This window comes from Coturnix japonica, chromosome 2 (assembly GCF_054131305.1).
Source record: "Coturnix japonica strain WE chromosome 2, WE-NBRP24, whole genome shotgun sequence".
NCBI lineage: Eukaryota > Metazoa > Chordata > Aves > Galliformes > Phasianidae > Coturnix > Coturnix japonica.
In genome coordinates, this window is record NC_140664.1 from 3,090,703 (window position 1) to 3,111,760 (window position 21,058).

The 21,058-nt window shown below is 37.9% G+C and overlaps 1 long non-coding RNA gene across 1 annotated transcript in view; it reads right to left on the reverse strand.

The window, feature by feature from the left end:
- Window positions 1–21,058, reverse strand: part of LOC107310580 (uncharacterized) — a 137,172-nt gene that overhangs the window by 45,357 nt on the left and 70,757 nt on the right. The gene's annotated exons all lie outside the window — the stretch shown is intronic.

Below are 21,058 nucleotides of genomic sequence, written 5' to 3' on the forward strand. Positions count from 1 at the left end.
AAATCATCTTCCAGGTCAATCTATCTCTTAACCAAATACTATTGTGATACATTAAGAGCCCAAAAGAGTAGTTTACTCTCCTTTTTTCTCCTGTTTGGGTTGGAATCATGGAGAGGACACTTGCAGAAAAGGTTTATCACTAAAAGAAATAGATGGTGTGAGCTGAAGTTTTCCCATTTTTATTCAAACAAGTCAGCAAACTCCTGCAAAAGACTTCAGTCTTGAAGACACATATAATACAAAGCAATGAAATCTTTTTATAGAAAACTTCTAAATAAGTGAGTTTTCAGGTCAAAATGAGTGATGGAATAGTATCCAACTTGAACGGATTTCAAGTGTTTTCTGGCAAACCAGATTAGAATGACATCACAATTTTGGATAAAGGATTCTCCATACCCACACTTCATTCAATTTGTATTTTGCGAGTCTTTCTCTATGCAGGCAAAAATCCCACTCCGGGAACAAAGCAAAAAGAATAATTTGGCACTCAAGGAACCTTTAGAAACAGTAAATACTTGCTGCAAATTACACTTCCCTCACAGTACCCCTCCTACACAGACAGCAATGAAGGCTTAATGCCCCAAGAGTGCAAAAAGGCAATTCCTCGTAAATGTTAAGTGCTGCCTGTTGCTACCTTTCAAATGTCACCTTAGACAGTTGTGATTGAACAAGCAGGGTCTATTGCATCTTTCCTCCCCATTGCCAGTTTTCCTACATCATTACGCATCACACTGTGTTTATATCCATGCTAAAATGTTCTGCATTGGTGTGAGCAGTGCAAGGCTACTGAAGGGACTCTGCATATGCATAGAACTGGAGGAGAAAGTTCATGTGTCTAGGTGAACAGCAGGGCAATTTCAGCTTATTTTGTTGTGTTGGAAATAGAGAACCTCAGGCTATTTTCTAAAATATATATGATAAACTGTGTCTGGAAGTACTCGTTTCCCAGCGCTGCAAGTGAAGTCAGTGTAAGCAGTCAAATTAAGGTAAGAAGTGTGCACAGTGGAAAAGTAAGATCTATCCTTTAAAAAACACAACCTTTAAAAAAATCTTTAAAATTCAGAAAGTTTAATATTTAAAAAATACTTAGAATTAAAAATGTATTAACAATACTGATATTTAATAATTAAAAACAAAAAGTTATAATGTGGAGATGCGTAAAGCAAGAATGAAGAGGGTTAATACTCATGAAGCAGTAATAGCTCTATAATGTCAAATCAACAGACACCAGAAGGAGCACAGCCGAGGAATTCAGTAGGAAACCATTGTCTCTCCATAAATTGCAACCAGACTTGTGGTTTGGGCACTATGCAGTTGGAAACTTTGCTTGTATGTAAGTGTAATATAGTCTAGAATCAAAGAATCATAGAATTACCCAGGTTGGAAAAGAACTTGAAGATCCAACCGCAGCCTAACCAGTACCCTAACTCTAAAAACCCTCCACTAAATCATATCCCTGAGCACCACAAGTCTAGATTAAGTTATTCAGTACATTCATAGAATCATAGAATTACGGAACTATTAAGGTTGGAAAGACCATCAAGATTATCTAGTCTGACCATCACTGCCATGCCCACTAACCATGTCCCAAGGTACTACATTTACCCTTTTCTCCACCTCCCTGAGCAGTCTATTCCAATATCTCATCACCCTTCCTGAGAAGAAATTTTTCCCAGTATCCAATCAGAACCTTCCCTGATGCAAATGAAGGCCATCCTATCATTGTTACCTGGGAGAAGAGGCCAACTCCATCTCATTACAATCTTCCTTCATAAAAATAAAAGCATGCCTTTAAAACACACAGTAAGATTTGGGGTACCTTATATTCAGAGAACTCCAGACCAAAAAGCTATATAAGCAGAAAAACTACTGTTGAATAATGTGATAAAGACTCTTCACTTTTTGAGAAAATTACCTTGGGAACTTTCTAATCAACAGAAGGGGAGATTCTGATCAAGTATAAATACTTCTGGATAGCATAAGTCTCTAGAAATTGTGCTTTCAGAACTGCTGTATACTGACTCTGAGCACTTTAAACAGGTGTTTCATTCAAATCAAGAGATTTCTGTACACTAGAGAAGGATGACAATCACATATTTGAAATCATCTATGGAACTTCCCTATACAAGCAGAAACTGTTATTCTAGGCAGACCAGTGACCCACACAGTCTGGTACTCATCTCAAAAACCAAGTACGACACAAAGGAAATCATTGGGATATTCGTTGCAAATGGTGCCTATCGGTCAGCTTGTCTGGTGGTTTTTAAACGTTCATATGGCTGTACTGACCATATTCCTTGGTTGTCCATATTCTTATGAGAAAATAATCATGAAATGGAATTTTAAAAAATAAAAAAAATGCCAAAAAATAGAAAAAGAATGGGAGAGTATAGTCCATTAAAACAGTCTAAAAGGAGTTTGGCTTGCCAGTTCTTCAAACACTTTTAAGTGGCACAGATCTGCTATAGTCAATGGAACTATGACAATTTTTAGCAGTTGAAGGTCTGAATAACATCTAAAGAAGACTACCTGTGCACTGACAGTACAGTAGCAATAGAGTCAGATGGCTTTTTAAGATGAGTTAGCAGGGCTACAGCAGGCTGCAATCACTAGAACAAGAGACTGAACTTTGAGCTGGATCTAGCAGTCAATGTTCTACCTAGCATCACTGCAATTAGGTTTACAGCCAACATGGATGGCATCTCACAACATATAGAAGGAAAGGCAATTGACACTATTAGATTCATATTCTATCATGTGCAAACCTCCTAGAAGAATGGGTAGTGAAGCAAGGCTGAAGGAAGATACAACAAATGTGTGCCTTGATTAGTGTGTTTTTGTACAACTTGTACCCAGAGCACTTCCCCAATAGTTGATCCTGCCCCTGTCAGTTTCTCAGTAATTCTCCTAGGTAAGCCTCCTTCACATCCCAAAGACTAGCTTAAATAAAAGAGCAAACTTTAAAATAGCAGCATCTCTTGAAGCTCACATACACAGTGAAGGCAGTAAACAAACTTAAACACCAAGCTGAATGGTATCACGAAACTCCAAATGCCTGTTGTGAAAAAAAAAGCCCTTTTTTTATTATTATTTTTTAACTTTAATTGCAGATCTCAGTAGGCACTGCAGTATAACACCATGCGGGATACTTGTTAATAAACCCAAATAGTCCCATTTTCATTTCTTTACTCATTAAATAGATTATCACATTTTGAAAGAAGGAGAAAATTTCCATCATATAACAGGTCATTATGAATTTGTCCCATCATGGGTAAATTCTTTCTTGGGAAGGAGCCAAGTTGGTATCAAATTAACTGCTCTTCATTCTGGCCACTGTTTGTTGTTCTCAAAAAAACTAATTCAAGGCAGGAGAGGCATGAATTTGCATTTTAATCTCTCATGGGTTACTGCAAGATTCTGGTCAAAAAGTATGTCATTATGTTTAGTGAAAATCTCATTAAATGTTAACCCTGCGAATACTGGCCATAAGCATTTACCACTATAATACCATAAAAGTTAACGGTATCAATAAATAGGAAGCTGGAACAAGCCAGGTTCCGTGAATCATGATGGCGGAGGTACAAAATCCAGCCCAGAACAGCAGCTTGCAATCAGTTGGCAGGGCCATCCTTGCATGTGGCATTCCTAAAACAGGAACCGATCTCAGTGGGAAAGGCTGAAGTGGGTTATCTCTTGATTTGCTCAAGACAGATCTTTTTGTTTAACCCATCTGTTGTTATTCAGGTAGGGAATGGTTCCAGGCATTGGGCTGGCCCTTGGGAGGAATCCAAGAAAAAAGGTAAACAAGTCAAGAAAATGACATTGTTATGACTTATGATGGCTGATGTCTTTTCTTCAAGCAGACATACTTGAAGAACGAAAAACAGTCCATCAGCTGAATTCAGAGGACAGACTGGAAAAGGCTCTTACATATAAACTAGATAAGTGTCCAAGTAATTACATATGATGGCAGGGAAATTCCTACCAAACAGCATCCCTTATTGAATTTCAGTTGGAATTACTGCAGACTCATTAATAAATAACATTTATCTTTGCTTTTTGTTGCTACTGTTTTTGATAATTCATCACATTCTATTTATTACGTGGCAACATTATATACACAATGGGACAAAAGGACACATTTTCCCTTCGAAAAACAGCCTGAATGCAGACAATGTCATTATACATATTCATATCTGCAAGATGAATGCTGGTGCATTTATCATGTTTTATTAATCCAGAAGGAACTCTATAATGTTTTAACACAACAGTTATGTTATGTTCAACAGTATAATAAAAAATAAGAAAAATAAAGAAATCAAAGCTGGCATTTGTAAATAATTATCTCATCCATCAGGACTGTGCATATAACAAGTACTGACTGTTTTTCTAATTTTTGTGATGTTTCTAAGCAATTCCTATCTTTTTCTCCTCCTATCCCATGATATCAAATATAGAGTTAATCACAAAAAAACGCCCTCAATTAACTTAATAAAACACAATGTAACAATCCTGCATCTCACCAGGAAGATTCAAAAGAAGAGTAATTATTTTAGAGTGATACAGAAAAAGAAAAAAAAAAGGAAAAAAACAACTTTTTAAACTGCTACATATCAGGAAAAGCAAAGCAGCATGAATTATATACTTATGTAAATAAAGCTAATAGGTGATAACATTAATTAGAGGCATAAAACTTTCGTTCACCATTCAGCAGATAGCAGGTATTCATTTGCAAGGATTAATTTATATTTTAATTAGAAATTTACATATTTAGCGGCCTTGCCGTGAACAATTAGCAACCCAAGTGCATTTAAGGATTTTCAATTTGGACTAAACATGCTGACTTTCAAAGGGTCATTCTGAAGCAATCTGTCTCATTTCACAGTAATAGGGAGCTACACATTTTCTTCTCACCCACCTGTTGCCTTTGGACAAAAAGTTCTGAGCAGTTTGTAGTTCTTAAAAGATGATTTGGTGTTCTTCCTCTAGAGCTCTTATCATCAAATATTTATGTTAAATATTAATTGGTAGGGAAGGTCTCCACAGAGGTTGAGGTAGATAAAATTATTTGCAATGTCATGAATTGGAAGTGACAATAAATCTGCCTTCTATGTGTTGGGTTAGTGGGAAAGTGACAAGAATGGTTCCATGTATAATTAAGTTTTATGTAAGATTAGGGAAACAGAGGTTAAATAAATTTCAAGTATTTCTATAGTGTGCTGGCAGTTTATATAGTATGAGGTTTGGTCTATATAGAAGCAAAGAGGAGAAACATAGGTTGGATAGTTTGCATGATTTATTATGGGTAAATAGATGGAAAGTTTAGGGCTCTGCTTTCCATAATATCAGTGTGAACGCAGAAGAAATACACCACAGGCAGAGCATAATATGTCTTTTAACACAATAGGGTTTTTCTACATGATCACATCCTACAGAACTTGACCCAAACGACAGTAATTGCCTCGATGGTGGAAGAATTTGACTTCAAAGGTCACTATAAAGAGTAGAAGAATTTTTCATTTCTATGCAACCAGATGAAACTCAGTTCATACAATCAGTAGTCTAGAGTGTATTTCCAGTTGAATTGTACTTAGTGTTCATCCTGGGGCCTAAGGATCAGCCAAGTGCAAAACAGCAGAAAAAGGGCTATGCTTCATCTGAAATCCCATCCAGAACAAACGGTATGGGGAAATGAAGTCCTTTCCTGAAGCCTTCATTTGCCATCATGCAACAACCAACACAAACAAGAGAAAAATTGACTGACATCCTATGATGACTGAACATCAAATTTATCTATGACCACTGATCTAGTAAAGTATATTTTAGTCAAAGATTTCCATCAGGACATGGTCTTTTCCCAGAATTTCCCTCTGAGACTGCTGCTGTGGAAACTGTTATATACTGGGAGCAGTGGATGGTGGCTCATCCCTAACAGCTGACCAGCAGGCAACTATCACTACTCTCTGCTAAAGACTCCCTCCCCATCTTTATTATAGGCCCCTTGAAGGCCTCTATATGGTCTCCTCAGATCTATCCCTAAGCTAAACAACCCCAGCTCTCTCAGCTTCTCCCTTACAGAGTCATCTAAACTCTCTTTTATTCAGCATCTCTAAATGGTTAAGTAAAAATGTATTCTTCATACAATTACTCAAATATGTTTAAAAATGAGTAGTGAAAATTAACATTCATCTACCTTACAAGATTTCCCTGAGGCATGAGATGGTTAGAAGTGCCCTTGAATGGGAAGTGGTCTAGTCCTGTTATTATCCTATAGTGCTGTTTTTAATCCCATTCCCAGTTTCGCTTAATTGCTTATTACAGTCATACCATACCAAGCAGGGCTTCACAAACGTCTGTGTGCAAAGCTCACTGAAGCAACTTGTGCTGACAGGAAAGAAGTAATGAAATTAAGGATAAAGGAGATCCTCCATAACTTCTGACATATTTCCCTCCCTTGATACTTCCTGCACCATTTCTCAGGGTGCTTGATAACCTGTGGCTAAAAAATGGGCAGTGATGGATGGTCTAAGTGTCTCTTATACAGGTAACCACTTTTCTTCTGCTTTCCTTTCCAATAGAAATTCTTTCCTAAAGACTGAATGAAATCTTTTTGTCCAAGTCAGATTTAGCACAGAGAACTGTCCTCTTCCATAATTGAATCAGCTGCAGTATTCCAAACCCATTCTCTTCAGTACCAGTTTTATTTCCTCCTACTCATTGTTCCTTTTTTAGACAAACATTTCTCTTTTTCCCTCTTTTTTCATGCTATAGCAATAGCTTGAGGCCCCAGCCAGAACTAAGGATGCTGGATCCTCTGTGTTTGCACATGTGTACACCCAAGTAAACACTGTGAGAGAGGCCCCTTTCTCCAAAAACAACACTCAGTGCAGGGAGGGATAAAATGCCAACAAATGCTCAGGGGAAAATTAATGTTACACAGAAACTCTGTCATAGCTGGGGACTGGTATCAGGTTGTGGGGAGCATGAAAGGCACTCAGCTGTGTTTCCCTTTACACTAAAGGTTTTACTGACAACCTCAGTAAATAGATGACATGAAACTGGCTCAGGAGACTTTGACAGATTGGAGGATGGGGCTGATAGGAACCTTATGAAGTTCAACAAGGACAAGCACAAAATCTTGCACCTGGGGAGGAATGGCTCCACAAGGACATGATGGTTGCAGCCAGCTAGAAATAGCTCTACAGGAAAGGGCATAGATGTTCTGGTGGGCTGAACATGAGCCAGAAACGTGCCCTTATAGTATCCTGGACTACATTAGGCAAAGCATTGCCAGCAGGTCAAAAGAAGTGATCCTTCCCTTCTACTCAGCTCTGGGTGAGGCCACATTTGGAGTGCTGAGTCCAGTTCTGGGCCCCCCTGTTCAAGGGAGACCTGGGTGTACTGGAGCGAGTCCAACATCTGCCCTCCAAGATGGTCAAGGGACAGGAGCACCTATACAAGAAGCTGAAAGAGCTGGGCTCTCCCTGTGGAAGAGGAGATTCAGGGGATCTCATTCATGCCCATAAAGAAATGAAGGAAGAGTGCAGAGATAGAGGAAAGATCCAGGCTTTTTTCAGTAGCGCCCTCTTCCAGAATAGGAAGCAATGGACACAAACTGGAACACAGAAGATTCCCTCTGAACTTCAGTAATCATTCTCCAGTCCTGGAGATCTCCAAAAGCCATCCTAGGCACACTACTCTAGGTGTTCTGTTTGAGCAGGGATTGAACCAGATGGACCCAGAGATTCCTTCCAATCTCAGCCACTCTGTGATTCTCTTAGTTAAAGTGTCTGGCAACCAGTGGCAGTCAGCCAGAACAGATAGAGGGCAAAAGAAAGAGCCCTGCTATGCAGATAAGTTTTCCCTACAACAAATACTTTATTTACAAAAGAGCTACATATAGAAAATATCATTAATACCCTGCTACTCCCCACAGGTGCTTCACAAAAGCTGCCCTAACCAGAACTGGCTTGAAGCTTTGACGCTATTGAATATGATTCCTTCATATTTTTACCAAGGAAAATGCCAGACGTAGATACACACATATTTTGTTTCTCTATTTTTTTTTCCCACAGTTACGATAAAATAATTCCCCTGCCCTAAAAGCATTCACAATCAAGCAAAATGAGAATCGCCCAGATTCTGCCCCCTGTGACACTAGCTCTTTTCAGAATATGATGATTTCCAGACACAAATGAAGATAAAAATTCCCAGACAGAAAACGTTAATATTAAAAAAGAAAAAATAAATGAGGAACATGGGCCCAAGGACACCTTTTGGCCTCCATCTATTATTTGTCTCTCTTAATGTTGGACATTGGATATGCTAATGAGTGTTTTCCTACTTTTCAAACAAAGCAGAAAGATATGCCTCATTTAAGCCATCTTTCCACAGGAAATGATTGCTCCATTCTTTTGGTACATCTGTCAGTTACAGTAATTCTCTGCTAAATACTGCATGTAGTGGAGAGTTCTGGATGTTTAAACAACAAGCTGCACTTTGCTATGTGATTAACTCTCACGTCCACCATGGTAATTTTTATCATTGCCAGCAGTTGGCTGGATTAGCACCTCATGACAGTGACAGCATGATACCAATCCCATGGGACTGCTCATGGTAATGGTCTTAAGCTGTGCCAAAGGAGGTTCAGGGTGGATATTGAGAAAAATTTTCTTTCTTCTGAGAAAGGTATTGGAACAGGCTGCCCATGGGGATATATGGTGGAGTCACTCCCCCTAAGGGCATTCAAGAAATGTGGAGATGTGGCACTGAGGGATGTGGTTTAGCGGGCATGGTAGGGATGGGTTGATGGCTGGACTAGATGATCTTAGTGGTCTTTCCAATCTTTATGATTCTATGATTTCAATGAGGGGCCAGCAGGAGGGCTTGTACCTGACCCTGATGAAACATCTGTATGAGTCTCAGTGTTTCTATGGACTTAAAGGGGCAGACACCAGTGGGACTAGGTGGTACTTACTTCCTTATTTTCTCTAAGAGAGTCAATCAGGGGGAAGTTAATTTGTTGGTTATCAAATCTGTTAAGATTAAAGTTATAAGGCAGAAGTGAGCTGGGTCACTACAGTCCCAAGATGAAAGGCTATGTTGCTCCTACCTCTGGTAAGCTACAGAAGAATTCTGATTCACTTCACCGCCAGAAACATCATGCACAGAAATATCATCCTAAAAAAATTGGCTCTGAACAGAGCTAGCCTATTACCACTGATGACTGTTGACCACTACTCAGCAGCAGAGGCCACTCTAAGGAAGATATATATTGAATCCCAACAGCATAGTCAATCCTGAATTTTCCTATCTTGCAGGAGATAGTTTGAATAACACAGCCCAGCCCTGGTTCAGTCTTCTGTAAAGAGAAAGTGAAGAGGTAAGCTGGAAAATCAGAACGAGGAAGAAGTACATGTAAATTTTGCTGCTTTAATTGGCATTAAGGAGTATAAGCTAGAACCTATGCTGAGAGCAGCAGTGAGAACATATCTCAAACTAAGCAGTTTAAATTACAGTTTCCTTAAGATGTTGTAAAAAATATATATATATATATTAAATGCCCTTATTTTTTTATGAATGTACTGAATATTAAAAGATACGTGTGCTAATCTATACTTTATTGAAATGTTTGTATATGGAAGGAAAGAACCTGCCAAGGATTATCATTAAAGCAGAACTCCACACAGCAAACTGGAGAGAGAGAAAATAGACTCCAAAGTTCTTTTTTCAACAACAACCTTCAAAAATATATATATATAAAATGCCAGATCTTCATCCATCCCTTCTAATCCTATTTTTTTGTAATAAAAGAGCTTTCTCTTTTTTTCTGTATAAAAGATTCTTTTTCTCTTGTCAGCAACTCTACAGAATCAGATTCTTCATCAGAAGATGCTGCATCTGCTTCTATTTAATTCAAGCAGAACTTTGCACCTTGTGTACACATTTTCTTCCAACTTTTAACATGTATGATTGCAAAACTTCTGGTTTTCAATTTATATCTATATCTATATATGTATATTATTCTGTAGACTCTCAAACAGTAAAGAAAAAAACAACAATGTCAGGAACTTGATTCAGAAATATAATCATCTGTGAAGCATCATGCATCCCTGGTTGTAAATATACATAAATAACCATTCAGATCAAACAATGACAGCAGAGGTTTTTCAACTGCTATTATGAGCAGCCTGAATGCAATATGTTTTCTTCCAGAATGCTAATGCAATCTTTTATTGTGGGGAGAGATTAACAAAGCAAATTACTTAGATAGAGGGCATAGTCCATTCTGCATAAATGTCATTCAAATTGGTTTGGATAGACCTGATGTGAACTGGCTTTGAAATCACTCATAGAGTAAAAACAGATTTGAGCCTCTGTACATTTATACCTTCAGTATTCAGGGGGTGTTTTCAGGCCAGAAATGGCTGATGTGACTGTCTTGCCCTGGTAGGTGGGACAGATTAGACATAATTTTTTGTACAACCAGACATTTTTCATCTTAGCCATCTTCAAATGTCATATTTTCTATACATATGAAACATGCTGCTGTTTGGGGAACTAGTATTTGTTAATAATAGAAGTTAACCAGGCTTTGAAATTCCTTTGGAATACTTCATACTTAGTGCACAAATCATCATATAAATGCAAATAAATGAAATTGTGCAAATTATGTCTGAAACAAAGGAGCAATATGAGTTTCATGGGGTTCAGCTTTGAACAAGGTGGTACACACACCTACAAGTTGTTCTTGGTATATTTTTTACTTCATTTGATAGATTATTTACGTGAAACTTTTTTTCTCTGTCAGTGGTTAATTCAAATATTATCAATTTGTCTCCTCCATTTAAGCAATATTATTTGGTTAGGCCAGTACCACATGTGAGACAGTAAATGCACCTGGAGAAAGGTCTGACAAACAGGATATAAGAACAGAAGACAGAAGAGAGATCAGGGAAAATCTTAGTTTCACTGATGTCAAGAAAACTGTCAGTTCTTCCACTAGGACCATTCTTTCATTTACAGATACTGTCAGTTCAGTTTGTAACTCACTGTGTGGCTTTGAACCAATTTTTGGTCTCTCTTAGCCTCATATCTCCTAAATGTAAAAGATCATTACCTTTATTACTTCAAGTTACGTGTTGGCTTTTTTATTGGATTTATATGTGGTTTAGATTAACTTGACAAAGAACCATTCTACATGTGCTGCTCTTATATTCTTCTTTTTTGTGGGGTTTATTCACAGCCAGCTTCCCACAAAGCTGTCGCCTCTTAGCTATATTTTATATGCAGCTGCGTGTGACTCACAGCCCTCACCTAACACAACTAAATTCTTCCTATTTACTTCCACTCATTGTCTCCACTGTCCATGCATATCCTATAATCTATGGTATTATTCAGTTCACAACATTTATCTCCACAGTGTGCTGCTGGAAATTTTACTTGAAGATTTCAATTGGACGTTAAAGAAAATCAATCAGAAAGGAAGCTGGCTTTCCAGACAGTAGCATGTCAGCAGCAGCTGGGAGTGAGCCTTGAATTTTTGTACTGCTGAGCTGAAATTATTGAGATTGATGGCAGAAAAATAACTTCACAGTGAAAAAAAGCATTCAGCCATCCCAGCCGCAACAGATATTTTTTTGTGTGTTATGTACAAGTAGTGCTGTGAATTGAACAGGTTTGGCAATATCAGAAAATTCTTGTGTCATCTGACTTCACTGGACACCAGGATGCCTTCAATGCATTTAATTACATTTTTGGATGCCTTTCTCTCTTCTGTGCTGGCAAAAAGTGTGCTTACTGTTATCATGGTTAGACTTTCACATTGTATCTACTGATCAACCACATTAAGAGCCATCATGAAAAGCATCATTTAAGCACAAAAGTGAGGCAGTTTGAGACAGTAAAAAGTTCAGAAGAACAACACTCCTTCATATGGTATGCTATTGCAAACTGGAAATGCAATCAGTCAAGAGTACCGCTTCCTAATCCCCTCAGTTCAATGCAATCTCAAATTAATAGCAATTATTTTTTCCCAATGAAGGTATACTCCAATCATCAACATTTTGTGTGGGATTCTAGTTGAGAGTAGGACACATAAAGGCAAATAATTTCATGATCATTACGCTGCTATCAGTGGCACGATTTTGCTTGCCCTTAGGTAGGCATCCAACCACTTGGTTTGGTTGCCCGTGTGTAACTGAGTAGCAATGTTTGCAGCCTCATAGAAGACATATACTTTGGCCTCCAGTTCATTCTCCAGGAGGGTGTGGAGCATGGTTCATGAACCGTATCTTCAACTCATCTTGGATGCTTTTAATACCTTAGGATACCTCAGATCTCACTGCTGACTGCCTGTGTACCACTCAGTGAATCCCACCTGCCTAGTAAGCAGCTCCCTAGATTTCCACCAGTTATCCACTGACTAGCTACCCTGTTCGTAGGCAGACATACAGGTTTGTAGATTAAATTTCCTTTATTTCAAACTGAATGCAACTTTTTCACATGCTACTTTTCTATCAGGCAAATATCACATATATTTCTGTTGTCAAACTATGGTTAGAAACATTTAACAATCGTAGGATAACAGAACAGAATCATGGAATATTCCAGGTTGGAAGGGACCCATTAGAATTACTGAGTTTCACCTGAAGCAAATGAAAGCTATGAAATAAATGCAACACAGAACTGATATTTTGGTTTCCCTCCTCTGAACGGCCAAAAAAATCTGCAATACATTTGAGACTGAGGAGGTAAGAAAGCAAAGAGAGACTGTGGAAAGTGTGGACAGATCTTAAACAAAACTTGCCCTAGGCAACTACAGACTCTCTATTTCTGAACACGTCAACCTTACACAGTTTCTTTGTGCCATCCCAGTGTGCTATACTGAGGAAACACTGATTTCTGTCTCATTTTCTGTGCTGTTTTATTGTTTGGTTGGTTTTCTCACAGTATTGCCCAGAGATCTTTTCAGAGAAGCTCTTCTTTCACACATGTAAACTGGGTCCCAAACACAGAGTATTTCACATCATTTATACAGCTTCATTATGTGAATATTTATTTCCATTCTCCCATTTGTTGTACTCAATGACAATCTTTCAAAGGCATGTCCAAGGGCTGAATTATAATGTTGTAGTGTTGGAAAGGTATCAGTTACAGATACTGCTTATTAAGTAGTTTACCAAGTCATTACCCCTTAGGATGCATCTTCTTGCTTACACTGGAACAGTCCAGGGAGTAGACTGGAATCTCTGGGAAATTGGTTAATTAATCCAACTGCAAACAGTAATTAGACTTTATCATAATCAACTAATTAATTCTTCCAACTCAGTAGTTAATGTAATGAGCTAAAGAAACACATCCAGCTTTTGCAAGACATGAACTTCAGCTTAAAAAATTAAGGAGCAAAGGCCATTCAAACCAATTAAGGAGAAGAATATAGACAGTCACTCAGAGGGAAGGTGTTTGTGGAATACGTGGCATAGTTTAGCTGCTGTTTTTCCTTTCCAGAATTACTTTGGAACAGATTTCTAATCAATCTCAAATGCATCTCTCTTGACTAAATCTGTCTCAATGTTCTGTAACAACATTCTTGAAAACTATTTTTCCATCATATAATGCCATGAAACCAGCACTGAGAAGGACGAAGATTGGCTCTGTTTTCTGAGATTTCCTAACCTGTGGCACTGTGTATCCAAGCACTTCTGACCAAGCAGGTTCATTAGCAGTTGATAGGAAGAAGCAGTCTCCCTTTTTCAAATGACCTGACATCATCTTTCCACCATAATGCTCAGAAAAAGTCTTTCCTGCTATTTGTCTCTCAAAAAAGAATTATCTCCTATCTCACTGCCTCTGAGAACTCATATATTTGTGCTGGTCATTTACCATCTTCAAGGTCAGCTCTGTATGATAAATGCAAAAGCTCATTATCTCTTGGTGAATCCAGCACATGGCCTGGATAGTGCTGTGACCTTCTTAGGTTAGAAGTAAAGATAGCACTCAACTTCACTCCCTTTATTGCTGCTGGATGTTACTACTCCTCAGTTGAGCAGCAGCATCAGGCCACAAACTCATCCATCCAAGACAGATTTATGGTGCACTGCACTTTTATGGGTGCTTTAGTCAAATAAGTCAGTCTGTGAGCTCAGTGATTGAAGTCTAGATATGCTTTGTTGCATTCTGAAAGTCCAATAGGCCCTGGCAGCAGGTGATTGCATCTCACACACATCACAGCAGCAAGCTTTATCTCCTCTTATCTGTCTGTGTTGTAGGTGGCTAAAGGAAGAGATGTACTAAGGTAATAAAGAAATAGCCTCCTGTGGTACTTAGCTATTTTACATTTGAGAATGAGATGAGAGAATGGCCCAACTTTGCTTTCCTTCTGAGAAAGGCCTGAAAGTCAACAAGTGATGCTGCAGAGGAGAAAATAAAAATATTACCTTGAACAGCAACACTGCTGTGAATATTCAGTAAGTAATGGCACTATTCAGTTGGTACTGCATCATTCTGTACAGGGCTGGGAACAAACAGAGGAGGTTATAAAGGATATGTAATCATGCATGATATTTATAGATGGGAGATATTTAGATACAGTGGTGATAGATAAACTGTGAAGGAAGAAAGGGATGAAGAGTGATAGAACAGCAAGTAGAATTCAAAAGTGATGGAAGCCAGGCACTAAAGAATGATGAGAGGGTAGAAATGGAGATGGGAAGGCAGAAATGAGGAGGGTTACTTGCAGCTTTCTCTATCTGTCTGTCTTTACATTGATAATATACTAGCATTTAGTTATCAATAATTAGGGTTGGCAGGATATCAAGAAACCAGATGTAGCCAAGTTTCCTGTCCCTGGGTCATTCTTTTCAGATGTTTACCCATTGAATTTATACAGCCCCCTGGAACAGTATTTCCCAGTACTTGCTGTCTAGATTTTTTTTCCCGGTGTCTAATCTGAAACTCCCTTGTGGCAATGCAAGTACTTATTTCACAGCCAGTTCATGAGAAACATAGAGAACAAATTATTGCTTCCCTGCTTTCAAATTTTGCACTGCACTACTGTTATAATGTCTTTCCAATACCTCTTCTCTCAGTCTTTTAACCTAAATCAATCTGAATTGCATCCAAAATTTGAGATTATAACACCTAAGGTGATATAGGTGTCACAATACTGCTACTGGAGTGGGTGCTAGGTGTCCAAATACTCATTATAGATCCTGAAGATAAACTCAATACTGTCAGCAGACCTTGTATATGGATTCAGCAGTCTTGACATTGGGATGTTAATTGCCTACATGTAGGCCTTCAGGTGCCCTGGAGTATGCTGCCCAGCTCCAGGCTGCAATCCTATCACAGGGTTTTCAGTTAATCCCATCTCAGGTTGGATACTGGGAAAAAATTATTCTCAAAGAGTGGTAATGCATTGGAACAGGCTGACCAGATAAGTGTTGGAGTCACAGTCCCTAGAGGTATTCAAGAAAAACAGTTTAGTGTGCAAGGTGGGAGATGAGTTGACAGCTGGACTAGATGATCTTAGTGGTCTTTTCCAACCTTAATGATTCTGTGACTCTATAATAGGTGATTCTAAGTAAGGATGCAACATGACTTTTCCAGGGCCATGCAAGAAATGCATAGAGTAAGGAATGAAACAAGGGTCCTTGTTCATTAAAAATATATATATTTAAAAAAATGCTTCTTTCTCCCTGTAATGCTCACTCTGAATAATATTTGGATTGTGAGGACATGGAGTAGTCATTTATCCCTTACTAAATGTATGTGAGACATCAATCATAATAGAGTTAAATTCAGTAGATGTCTCACTCACAGAGTAAGTTGTAACAAAATATTCCAATCCCAGAAAACAATCTGCATTGGAGCACATACCTTAGTTTGTGTTTTGGCCCCTAGTTCCCTTCCCATGACTTTCTTTTTCATTTTAGTATTTTATTCCTTCCTTGATAAATCAGGAAACTTTCCCATTGCATTACGCTTAGCTTTTATCAAGGGGCTTTATAAATAATAATAATGACCAAGCAAAGATGCAATTCAGTTAACAATATAATGACTACAGGGATTAGAACTGCTGTATATTTTTTATGGGTGTAATATGTCGTTTTCATTCTGTTGACGTAATGAAAATAACAAATTAACAGAAGCATTATGCAAATTATACATTAAAAATGTCATGTTTATTAGTGTATCCTTGCAAAAGAGAAGCTACAGCAATATCCCTGTTAACTGCTTAATAACCACATCTGTAAAACAGAGAAGGAACTCATTTTAGCATGGTTTGCTTTAGGGTCCTTTTATATGACTTCAGTGGCAATATATGAGTATCCAGAGCAAAGTGTGTGCTTAATATGTTTCTAGAGAGAAAAATGTGTTAAAATCAGTTTCAGTTCAAGGGTATTTCTTTTCATTTAATTTATCTTAAGTACCTGTCTTTGGAAGTAACTTCCCAGAAAACATTCAACTCTTTGGTCCTTCGAAGTAGTCGTGTATAACTTTTAAGGGAATTCCTTGAGAACTTGGCCCTAAATCAGAAAAGCTCACCACTGTTTATCCAAGCAACAACTTCACGTTTTCTGCAGAAGATGGTTTTTCTATCTTCTATGGCACTGTGTGACATGGGGAATGACTATTCCAGCATGAAACTTTCCTAATCAGGAGGCAGGTTATTGAAAATCCAGCAGTATCTGACTTCTAGCATCCTTCAGTGATTAACCAGCAGTCATAAGAATTTCTTCAGGCTTGAACAGAGAACTTGTCATTTGCAGACGAGCATTAACAATAATCAAGAAAATCACTCTTTGCTTTTGTTTATTAAATGCCAACTCAGTAATATAATTAGGAGGTTTTCATAATATATCATATTGTTGAAATTCATCAGACTCAATATAAAGACAAAAGGAAATTAATTCTCTGCAACAGATTCATACTGAAAAACTGGCAGTGTTAGCATCTGATGGGCTGGATTTTGTTGGGATTTTTTGTGTGTGCATATGTGTGATTTTTTTTATTGTGAGAAAAGTCTTTTCATTATGGATTTATAGTCAAAAAAGTAGCTTAAGGTTAGGAAAGAACAGCCTAGAGTGACTAAAAGGGACAATGCTTTGTGCCACCTGAGACAGATGGAAGTCAGAGTGAGTACCCACATTTGCCCACATTTCCAGGTTTTCTTATCCATACCTCACTACCTGAATCATATCACCTCTCCATGCCTGAGGCTACGCAGGCTTGAGTCTCCATTTAGCATCAGTGTGGACCTACATGCTATCTATATGTACCTAAGAAGAGAAGATGTTCTGAGCTCAAGACTAATTTTAAAAACAATAGAAAATATACTGAAAAAAGAAAGGAAGGAAAAGGCAATGGCCATCAAAGAAGTTCAAACACAATTCAAACTAATCACAAGTTAAAAGACGTATGTTTTTTGCATGGTTACTGTATTGGAATAAATATATGAAGCCATTTTCATAATTTCCATAGAACTGAAATTATGACATCTTCAGAATGAATTTGTTATACTGAAATGAAACAAAGTGAGTTTCTGACATTTCTCACAAAATTTAATTGCCTGAAACATTTCTTAATTGTTTCAGCTCCATCAAGGCATTCTGTTTTGCTTTGATGTATTGGAATATTTCTAGCTCATTTCATTACTGAATTTCATATATACATAAAACACTCTTTTTCAAATTAGGATTTGATTATGCTTCTTAAATTAAAATGTAAAATCAAACGAACATACATTGGTATTCCAAATGGGCAATTGATATTCTAAGTGTGATGGTAATTTGAAGTTAGGCTCGTTATCTCTGACAATCTAAACTCTCAGTGACCATTCATCCCTGGCTCCTAGCAGGTAATTGCAAAACTGAGCAATACCCATGGGGGTATCTCAGGCCAGGAACTCAAGTCCCAGGCAGAACTCTGACTGCTCAGGAAATGGCTGTATGCAATATAACTCTGTTGAAGAGTCATACAGAATGGGTCAAGACAACTAACAGCAATCGGTAATCCACAGGATTTGTTGAATGGAGAAGATGAACTGTTGCATAATTTCTGTAATACTAATACATTTTACAGCACAGGATGCATCTGGAAGAACATTGTATATGTAAGTTTATAGATATATTTTTATTCTGAGGGCGCAATTCATCTCTGCATTTTGCGGTCAAGATATTTTCCTTCTCATTGGGAAGGTTCACTGGGTTTGTACGAGGCCATCTGCTGCAACAACTGGGCTGGACAGTGCAAACCACTGTCACATCACCACAACCTGTGATGTAGGGGATATACAATGTGCTACAGAACACAACAGCTCTCCTGTTCCCCTTTTACCTAGTAATACAATTAATCAACAGAGAGAAAATTAGATTCCTTTCTTCATCAGGGCACATTGAGGTGGTGGAGTCACCATCCCTGGTGAATAAATGTGGAGATAGAGCACTGAGAGATATGGTAGGGGTGGGATGACAGTGGGACTAAATGATCTTAGTGGTCTATGATTCTGTGATACCATTCTAAATGCACTAATTTAACAAGTAGAGGTTTAGTCTTCAGTCAGAGTCCAATCTCACACAGAGATAAGTTTTGAAGCTTCCGCTCCAGGCCCATTTTCAAAGAATGTCTGGCAAAAATTCTTTCAATCACTGTGGCCATAAGCTCAAGATGATTCAACAGCATCAGACTACTCATAAAAAGAAATAAAGAGAGAGAGAAAAGACAGTATTTCTGCTCTTCCAGTAATGTTCTGTGCTTTGGGAAACGCAATGTGCAAAGCAGGAAAACAGAAACTGACTTTTTTTACCAAGGAAAGAAGAAGGAAGGAGAATTCCTAGTGACTTTTTTCCCACTGAAAAGAATCTTGTCTCAACCACTTGACTCCTGAACTTCAGATATTTATAAACATCAATGAATTACAAATAGTATAAGCTGTATTTTGTTGATCAAGGAATCAGAGATAAACATTAGTGCTATCCATGTTAGTTGTCTGGCCATCTCAGGAAACAGAGACGTCTACATCATGAAAGTAACAATAGCCATTAATTCATTTAAATTTATATGGACTGGGAAGCTTTAATATTTTCCAGGCCTATTTCACATTCTAAATGAGGAAGAAACACACTGAAGGTCCTTCTAGAGCTTGCCTGACCTTTGGCCAAGTAGTGGACATCTATTACAAACAGAATTGTTGAGAAATAAACCCTGTGGTGAAATTTCATGTTAAACCAAGTGCCTCTTCTTCGTCAGAACGACCGCAAGGGAACAAATAAAAAGCCATCAAAATCCTGTTTGTGCTATTTTTTCCCTTGACAAAGTTATGACAAAGATAAAAGTTCTCCAACCATCACAATTTTGTCCCACTTCACTGATTTCCCTTAACACTATTTGAAAACCTTTCCCATAATTCATAAACATTGAGCCAGAAGACACTACCATCACTCTACAGCATGGTTTCTTATGTTTCTTCTGTACCACTGAAGATATTAATTTCCTATAAAGTGATGCTTAGCCTAACTTGCAATTCAGTGCAATATATGACTCCAAGCTATAAAGGCTCACAAAACCTTTGACTGCACAAATCAGAATATATCACAGTGACATGTTATTTTCCCACTGTTTAGTTCCACAGTTCCTAGTGCAAGAAGTAGCTGTGCAAATGATATGAAGTTCAGAAACTCTGCATGAAAAACAGAAAGAGCTTGATCTTTTCAGTTTAACAAAAAGAAATTTAATGAGTCTGTAATCAGACTACATAAATTCCTATAAAGGGAAAACTAATTGCATAACAGAGGCTTTCAGCTTGGCAGAACACTGAGTAAGACTATAAAAAATGGTTGTACCAGGCAGACAAAGGATTATGTGGTTCCTATGTCTCTTTCTAATATAAGCCTGCAGTGGATGTATAGGGAAGAGTATTTAACAAATGTCTAGGAGATTAAATTTGGAAAGTTCTGAGGGAAATGAAGTTAAGATTTTTACTTGCAAAGGCAGTAAAGCATTAAAATTCACTAATGGTGCAGTGGATTCTTCAATGATGGGTGAGAAGAAAGAGGTTTTCTTTAATTTTAAAGTTTAATGAATTCCAGGAAAGCTCCTCATTTCTCTTGTGTGGGAGGTCAAGTGAAATAATTTCACTTGTTGCTTCTGGCTGTATGCTCTGTTGATTCATCACTGATATAACTCGTAATCTGATCAGGATCAATTAGACTGCTATGTCTTTCACCAAATTTGTAAGGAAAGAGGGAGGAAAAGTGTATGAGATGTTTGGGCACTGGTGAACAAAGACAGTTTGTACTTCCTCCAGAGAGAGGCAAATAAAAACAAACTAACAAAAACAGATGGCTTGTTATAGGATTATGTCTAGAACTGTAAGAGCTGAGAAAACAAATGCAAGAAAGCAAAGAGCTCCGTTGTCCCCAAAGCAGGAGAATCATCTCTTTCATCTCCTACTTGAGCAAGATAATTCTCAATAGTGTAGCAGTTGAGGTATTTAGAACAGGCAGATTTATTACCAAATACCTTTTATGATGTGCAGAGATTTCACTCTGACCAAAAATGAAGATAATAATTTCAATTCACGACACTCTAATACCCATTAATTTGTTCAGTGTTCGTCATAATAACATTAATCCAGGTGATGATCACCGTCTTTATGTTATATTAGCTGCTGCTCAGCGCTCAGTAAACATGACATTTACTATCAAAGAAAATTTGTAGACAAGCAATTCCATGCTTGTAGGAGGAAAATCATATCATGCATTAAATGAGTTTGTTGTTAAGGTGGAATCCAACAATTGTGGTGATGAAGCTGACAATCACAGAACTACAACAAACTGAAAATAGAAAGTATTTAATTAAACATCACTGTGCAGTTTTCTCACATTGGTGGGGATCAGCTGGTTTTGACAGTCTAGATGGTGGGAGTGAAAGCAAAAACAAAACCAGTAAGGGATGATGTGCAGGAAAGTCACGTGCACTCACCATCCCTACATACAACCTGCCTTCTGCCACTTGCCCATTATCACATCCCTCTATGAGACCAATGATTAGCACT